At 36.0% G+C, this 8,976-nt stretch overlaps 1 long non-coding RNA gene across 1 annotated transcript; it reads left to right on the forward strand.

Annotated features, from left to right (window-relative positions):
• The first annotated feature begins 458 nt into the window (after nucleotides 1-458).
• On the forward strand, nucleotides 459-4,707 carry LOC147909961 (uncharacterized). Its single transcript, XR_015544770.1, has 2 exons — nucleotides 459-4,398; nucleotides 4,474-4,707. It is a non-coding gene; the product is annotated as an uncharacterized LOC147909961 (long non-coding RNA).
• Nucleotides 4,708-8,976: the final 4,269 nt, after the last annotated feature.

Here is an 8,976-nt window from a genome sequence, read left to right on the forward strand (position 1 = left end):
TATGAATATCCGGAAATTATTATATAATAATGTTGGAAAGAAGATGATATGAAGAACATCTCGTTTGATACAGTTATACAAGTTAAAACAATTTAAATGAATGGATAAAAAAAACTCGAAAAATATGGAATTTTATTTAAAAATCTTGAAAAATGATTGATTTTCTCAATAATTAATTTTATCATTATTGAAAAATATATAAAAAAAGCTTATCAGAGAATCTGTGTAGCTGGTGTCGGCTGGATAAGCTTTTTTTTATATATATTTCACTGATAGATTCTTTCGAGCTTCATTTTATATATTTGTTCACACCTTAAACCATACAATTTTTGTCTGAAACATTTTTCCGTATCTTCCATTTTTCCATATTTTTGAAATATTTGGTTCATTATTATATTTGAAATTTTTCACGTTGCATAATGTTTTTTAATACGTAGACATAAAACTCGAGAGAAATAAAGAATCAAAGTAACAATAACGTAAAGATTTCACAAAGAAATTTAGATTCAATTTTTCTATATACTAATAAGAAGAACATTCAAAGACTTCTCGATACCGCAAAGATTAATATCCATAAATAAGATAATAATTTTCAATTACTGAAAGACACAGCGAGGAATATTTCATTCGATGAAACGCGTTACAGACGCTGTCGTGTCATCGTGAGATGTATACCGCCCGCTTATTTACGATGAGATTATATAGGCACGCTGAGGATTCACTGTCGGATATGGATGGACAGCCTCCCAATAAGGAAGTCACAGACCAAGCCGACAATCTTCTCGACAATACTCGTATTACCATAAAGAAACTCAGCGGCGGCGGCAACGTAGCGTAGCTTTGCATTTACAATTATTATAACAGCACCTATTACCGTGATGTCGCGGTTCCGTCATCAAATCTCCTTCTTTGTTTTATTATTGTTTTTTTCCTGCGCGCACTTTCTTTCCAAAGAGATTTTTGTAATAGGTCATCTATGCTCAGCAACATCGAAATACGCTAAAAATATTTAGGATTCAGTTGTACTTTTTGCGACAAATTATGCGAGATTGATGTATGTTCGGATTTGTAAAATTTTCATAGACCTCACACTAATTATATAGAAAATTGGATCTCGATGAAATGAGTTAATTTAATTTTCATATAATGTAGCTTATAACATATACAGGGTATCCGATAAATTTTGACAAAGCGCTCGTGTGTAGATAGAACGAACTAAACTGAATCGAAAAGTCCTCATTTTGCAATAGTTAAGATATCAATTACTAAAAATTGTTAAATATTAGTTTTCAATGATGTTTTACTGAAATACTATCAAGTTTACAGAAAAACAACAAGAGACAAAAATTGTTTATTTTTCTCTCATAGAACTCTAAGAATTTTTTAAGAATTTTTTATCAATTTTTTTAGTGCTCCATTTTCTTATTTTGGCAACTATTTTTACCAGCATGAGAAAATACGGCATTGAAAAATTCTGAAAAAATTCTCAGAACTTTTTTATCTCTTGCTGTTTTTCTATAAAGCTAATAATAATTGAATAAAAAATTATTGAAAACAAAATTCAGTGATTTTTATTAAAAATCACAAGTTTCACACCTCTTTGATGCATATAATTTATAAGCTATATCGTACGTGGAAACTTAATTATTTCATCAGGACCCAATTTTCCGTATTAATTAATAACACGTAATTAGTGGGCCCATTGTATAAATAAATGGAGATATAGAATTTTTTATGTACTTAATAGCATGGGCTTTGTATAAATTTTAGAAGTATGTAGCATAATCAATCTATATTGAATATTTTAATTATTAGAACTAAAGCAGTGCAAATAGTCTTCTTTGACACAAAAGGGAATTGGACCGATTAACTATAAATAGCATCTCTTAACTGTAAATAGCAAATAAATGAGATATATATGCAAACGGAATTGTGAATATTGGACATTTGTCGCTGGCATTTATGCTGGGATAATGTTATTGGTGATCACCGCGTGCAGCATTACGTTCGGGCGGACGGTGCGGATTAATTGGCAAACTTTCCGGAATAGCACTTCGGCCCGCACCATCGTCACCAGATGCAAGTGCGAACGGTTTAGTTATGCGCATAACAGATGCACCGCATAGTTCCTATGTGCAAATTAAGTGGTGACTGTTCAACGAGCGCCGCACGCCGTTGGGACTGATAAAATATTGAAGGCTCGTCGCACCGAGACGAGATATTTCGGGCCTGCCGAGTTAAATTTTCGTATGGATACCCGCGATCTGAATCATTGCGTCGGTAATTCTTCGGCACGCGAAAAGATGGGGATATTGCGAGTACATCGCATATTATTTTATTATTGTAAGCCTCAAGGACATCGCGCATAATCGCGATACCTTGAATTGCAGAAAAATTCACAATAACAATAGTAAAAAACAAAACAAAGAATATTACAGAAGAAAAAATTTCATTATTTCAGTTTATATGCTAAGAATGAACAGTTACAGTTTTACTTAACACATTCATCCTTTATTCATTGGTTAATTAAAATCCACTTTCAATATATTTTATCTAAACTAATCTATATAGCAACCTTCTTAATTCTATTTTTTACATTAATTTACATTAATATTATAATTTCTTTGCTGTTACACAATTTTCACGTAAAAATACTTTTCTTTTTCCTATATCCTCGTGGTCTCGTATATCTTTCAACAAGGAAAATAAACGAATAAAATGATGGCAAGAAAATTACCGCGATTATTGCCTGCCTCTTATTGCTACCACACTCGATATTTCTTTGTCAAAATATATGTGTAAACACATCGACTTCGATCGTTTTACGCGGTTTCTGTAATGTCACCGTTTGGAAAATTATATTTCCGAATGCCAAGCAAATCTGCAAATAAAAATGATAATGTCCAATAATTGTGGTAACGACAAATCGAAATTTCCATTTCTTGTCAATATGTGACAGTTTTCATGCATACATTCATGAAATGTAGGACCTCCGGCCTGGATAAATCGCATTGCTGAATGACACTTTGATCCCTAAGCGACGATATCTCTCTTAACGTGTAATGGATACGCCATAAAGTAGAAATTACGAGTTACGAAACTATAAAGCCACGTGAAATGTACCCTATAAAAATACACTGCGCGCATCAGTGGTCACATAAAGCTGTCGACAACATTTGAATGCGACTGACATAGCCATTGTATAATACAAAAGGCAAATCGTTTACAAAAGTCATAGCATCGTCATCCGCGAAATCCAACTGCATCTCATGAAGGATTTTTTACATTGAAAGGCATGTTTTATTGATTTTTTACAATTTATTAAAATAATTTCTCAATTTAAATTAATTAATTATTTCAATATTAAGAATCTTTATTTTAGACCGCATATGTGAGAAGCACAATCAATACTAGAAAAATAGCTATTACGATCGAAGCTGGATCTTCATTGTTTTAAATAATTCAATCTTGAATTATTAATATACACTATATATGTACTTGCATGTATACAGCTTCAATCGTAATAGACATTCTTCTAGTATTGATTAGTTATTTCAATTTCACAATCTTACTTTGATTAATTTCAATTAATACACAATAAAAATAAGTAGTCTCAACGTCTTCATTTTCAATCAAAAAGAGCCATTTACTTAAGATATATGAATCGCTACGATTTTAAATCAAACACTGTCTCCTTCCGTTTCCTGCTTCTTATTTTTAGTGGCTCTTTTTCATTCAAAGAAAGGAAGATGCAAATCTACATTATGAAGGCAACTTCATATTACTTTACAACACTTGAAACGACTCCAAGAACATCGGGGACGAAGGATTAACTTTGTTATTCCGATTGCCTTTTTATCTCCTTTTCGACCGCCAACTAGATGAAAAGGAGAGGAAGAGAGGAAAAGGTTTATAGTTTCATAACGTTTTCGGTGCTCGTCGTGAAAAGTATTAAAAACTGTGTCTTTCGCAATTTTCCGAGAGGTTCTTCTCGAGAGAGAGCGGAGAAATCGATAGAGGGGTTGGAGCCACCCTACCCGGCGCTGCTGCCACCTCGGGACACTCTTAAGCGAGAGATCGTGGGACGGGTGGTTAAAGGTCAAGGTCGAGCTATTTCCTGCACGAGCGAACCCCCCAAGTTTTTTGGATTATGTACCGAAGAATCAAGAGGGAGAAGGGAATGGGGAGGGTTGGTCGGGAGAAATCGACCGGGATGGCAGATACAATGGCGGTTTATTACTTTGCACAATTCTGGACGATGGTCCTTCTCATGTTGGCCACTTTGTGCGACGATCGTTTCGTGATCCATCATCAGCTGAAGGAGGGAGAAGACAGAAGGACAAAGATATAACCTTGATGGCAATCACCAGATAAGATTCTATAGCACGTGAGGTTGTGGTGAGTATAGGTTTAATTGTACCCGCGCCCCATACTTTCTCCTTGTTATAACAGAGCATCATATTACTTTTATAGAAGGATATTTCTGGCGGGAGATACTTAATTCCTCGCGCGTGTATATTTCTTTTCAAACGTTTATAAAAAGGAATGAAAATTTCAACGTTAATTGCTTTACGAGCTCCGAATGTACTTTGGAGTTTATAATTTATATTAAAGAAGAGCAATCCGGACACAAAGCGGAAAAAACGGTGGTTTGGAACAAATATAAGAGAAAGAAACTAGGTCGATTGTAAAAAAAAAGAAACGAAATTGCAGACTGGAATGTCTTAAAATGCTAGAAAAATTGTGATGAGTAAGCCAACGAACATTGTCTGGGGTAGTCTTGACATTTTCCAAATGCAAGAAAAGAACAAATGAGAAAGAAAAAGAAAAAAAAGAGAAAGAGAACATGAAGAAGTGAAGGTAACCGAGGAACAGGTATTGCGACTGTCCAGCATCATAGTGATCACAGAACGCGAAAAATAGACCGTACGGCTATCCAAGAAAGACATTTTTTATTTACATTACGTTGAATTTCGCGCATCCACCGAGTGTCGATTCGTTTCCTTTGCGACAAAGCTTAGTTCCTCTACTGCTTCTGTTTTCTCTTTTACAGCCATTTTCGCATCATTTCTAAAATACAAAGACGATTATTTTTTGCATCGAGACTGTCCATATGAATCGTTCGATACTCGTGTCATAAAACTCGCTACTTTTATGATGATACTTGATTTTATGAAATATGTCGTAATCGATACATCTAGGCGTCGCAAAAATTTGATCGATTTCTTGAGAGAATCATTTTTCATGATGCTTGATATAATATTGCATCAGCCGAGTTGTCATTCCCCAAAAATATAATAAAACATGATAACAGCATGATAAAAATTATCATTATTATTCTATGTACTTATAATATAATAATCGCTCTCTTACTTCAAAAGTAGCCCAATAAAAAAAAGGTGATTTTAAAAAATCGCCAAACTAAAAAAAGATAAAGTTTTGTTTATAAAATAAACAAAAGTAACAAAAGTGACATTTAATCACGTTAAAAATATATTCTCCTTGATATTATTTGATTAGTCAATCATTTTCTGTAAAGTTGAAAAATAGTTTTTTTCCTTTTCTGGAAAACTTAATTTTTAGAGTTTCATGTTTGAAGTAAAAAAGCGATATGATTAATTATACACACTGTTATAATCTTTTGCTATATCAAGTTCAAGAACTTGCTTTGCGAAAAATTCTGAGTAAATGGCCCTGTAGCAGAAATGTGACGCGTTTGTCTGAAAGACTTAGAAGTCTTTCACTAAGGAGTGCGTCGTCATTCCCGTTGCTACGATATAAACGAGACGAGGTTTAGTTATCCTTGTCCGGAGCTTCGGGAAGGCTTTAAACTGCCAAGATGGCTGACGATACGTAGGTGCACGCCCACGTGATCCTGCATAGCTACCACTCTGCTTTTTCATCCTCTGCCTATCACCCCCTATCCCTCCGGGCGCATTCACCCCTTTTCCGTCTATCTCTCTCGTGTATTCACAGCTCCATTCTCTCGTTCCCTCTCTTACATTACTACAACGTATCCCTACACACTGACGCCTACAAAAACGCCTAGTTTTGCATAAGTGAGAAAACACTAGCCGTCCAACAACTGAGTATCCCGATTTTGGCTAATGCGAAAGCGATGTAGCCAGCTCGTGCGCTTTTTGGGGGTCGCACTTCCAAGGGACTAGTAAACCCCTCTTCCTTTCCCCTGACATTCATCCCGTAAACGGACACGAACGTGACTGTGCGTATGGTCAGTATCGCACAAGGACCAATCCCTAATCTCAGACTCACGTCAGAGGTTTACGTGCAAAATCGAGTCATTCCGAGTGCAGAATAACCAGGGATGATCCAGGTCCGATTTAGCTCTTCGCGCGTTTCATCCATTTTGACAAATGTTTTCGTGACACAATGCTCGTGCACTGAGAGAAAGGATTTTGTTAATTTAGCAAGCCAGTACCTTTAACCGGTGAAATATGTGACAATAAATTTTGTTGTTGTGTTTGCTCCTAGTCTGTTATATCAACTAATTATTAGTAACAGAAGTAAACTATATAGAATCTAAACTATCTTTTGGATAGACTTTAGGCTTGTTTACATGAAATTGGTAGATCGTGGAATCTTAAATCGTAGGAAACCGATCAAGCACAGTCAAATGTAGAGAGAATACTTGATTAGAATTGGTCAATTTCTTACGATTTGGGATCTTGCAATCGTCTATGACTTTTATATATACATATATATGAATCTCTTATTTGCTAGCGATACTATCGATTATTTGTTACATTGACGAATTAATTTGCAATCGTAACAAATCGATCAGGTTTTTAACAAATATCACATTTGCTTTCCCTTGAGTTGTTCTTATAACAAAATCATTTCTTTCAGTGTGCGCGCGTGGAATCAACCGAGCGGATACCGGTTGACGTCTGTGTTCTACGGCAGATCGCGATGTGGATGACATTCGCATTATATGCATGCGTTCACAATTGGAATTCCGAGATGTTTCACTTCCGCTCAACTACGAACGCGAACGCGAACGTTCGCGGGTCAAGGCTCCGCGAAAGCATGCGGCCGCGGATCGATAAATTCGCATCCCTGTGCGGAGATAGCGATTCAAATTTAACGCGACTCTCGATCACGAGAACCTCCTTCTCTTGTTTCGTCAAAATAATAATAAAAAGATCTGAGATATTTAAATCCAAAATGCATTATTTATGAAGATCCCTGTTTTCGAGAAAGAGTTCCTTCTCGCAAACTGCAGCAATTATGGAGCTGTGATTTGTTTGAACTCATATGCAAATCTGCAGCAGATTGGATTCTCGTATCGCCCAATTCAATTTCCTAATATCGGACGCGAGATTGAGATGATGATAAATCGCTGTCAGTCATGAATTACGGTGCCAAGACGAACGATGGATGATGATGATGGCAGGGTGGAACGACGAGCTACAGAGAGAAATGCCGGAGGTAGACGAGCGCGCAGTTACCAAATACGGGTCACAGCGCCTCGTCAATAATGGTGCACTACGTCGACGCGGCACATCGTCGACAACGACAACGTCGACGTTGACGTCGACAAGGCCGCGTTTTACTAACACTTTAAGAACGCTCGAACCCAGTAATAACGGCCCATGACAATGGAACCACTGACACAGTTTCGCGAACATCCATAGAGGATCCTTTCGGACTCATCGTTTATCTATGTCGAATTATCGCGATCGTTTCAAGACGCAGGAAAATGGCGAAGGAAGGGAGAAAGAGAAAAGTAAATTGACGTTACATTTCGATTGACATCTTTTCTCCTGTGACCGCTTTCTCGTCTTCTTATCGTACCCGCGTAATTTTATCTCGGTCGTACAACGATACGGGTGACATTTCTGACACGGTTCTAACATTGGAGCTTGGGGAATAGAAGTCGGCAACCGGACTTTCGCTTAATCCTTAAGTCTTGTGGGACGAAAACCTATCGTTCACAGACACCTGATACTCTCTCGCAGTGATTAAACATGGCCGAAGAATGTGATTCAATTCATTCCTCCGATTTTGTAGATGTTTCGTAGCGAAGAAGAAAATACAAAAGAAAATATTAATGTGATTGTTCAATATTTCATGATATTGCAAATAATAACGGCGTTCTATTATTATTAATAATAATCATCAAGATCGTCGTTATTTTTCCACGTCGAATAGTGTAATAAAATTCTAGAACCACGAAAGTATTACAGGAATGTATGAGAACAGCAGTAGAAATTCTACATGAGTATCGGATATGAAAATTGTTGCTGTTAGTTCTCTTTTTGTGGAACACAAACCATAGAGAGAAATATTGATATAACCCGTAACTTCGAGATGGAGTCATACATCGCGGTCTCGACTGTGCTCTGATGAAGAATGGAGCAATTTTTCGAGCTCGGAAGCTCGCAGAAATCATTCCTACGAAAGCCCCGATCATATCGACTAGCATCTTTCTCAGCATTTCCTTCTCTTCCATCTCGCTGACATCTTTCAAAGTACTTGCATAATATTCTTACATTTCATTCATAAAATATGTATTTTCATATGTTAATTATAATTCTAAATATTAAGTCTTTAAAATAACCAGATTGATCTTTACACGTGAATATAACGTTAATATCACATTTTATTAAACATCTATATTTTTTTAATGTACCTAGATTTTTCTAATCGTAAAAACTGACGAATAAATTTAAAAAAGTTATATAATTAATCATATTGTACATCTTTTGATATTATTACAGAAAACTAGAAATAAAAAATTAAGGACGTATTTGAGACAAGCGAAAATAAGCTCATAATAATTTTTAAAGAATATCCCAGGATGTATTAAGCTTACGATAAGTTAATTTTTATACTCCTTACGATTCAGGCAAATTCATCATTGGGGAGATAAATTAATGTCGACTGAATGCCAGAGTGCCATCCTTCGGCTTTGTCAGAGCTGAAACTTCCAAGTCTCGCTACTCAGCGAGTTCC

Source organism: Acromyrmex echinatior, chromosome 4, assembly GCF_024713525.1.
Source record: "Acromyrmex echinatior isolate Ae372 chromosome 4, ASM2471352v2, whole genome shotgun sequence".
In the NCBI taxonomy this organism is placed as follows: Eukaryota; Metazoa; Arthropoda; class Insecta; order Hymenoptera; family Formicidae; genus Acromyrmex; species Acromyrmex echinatior.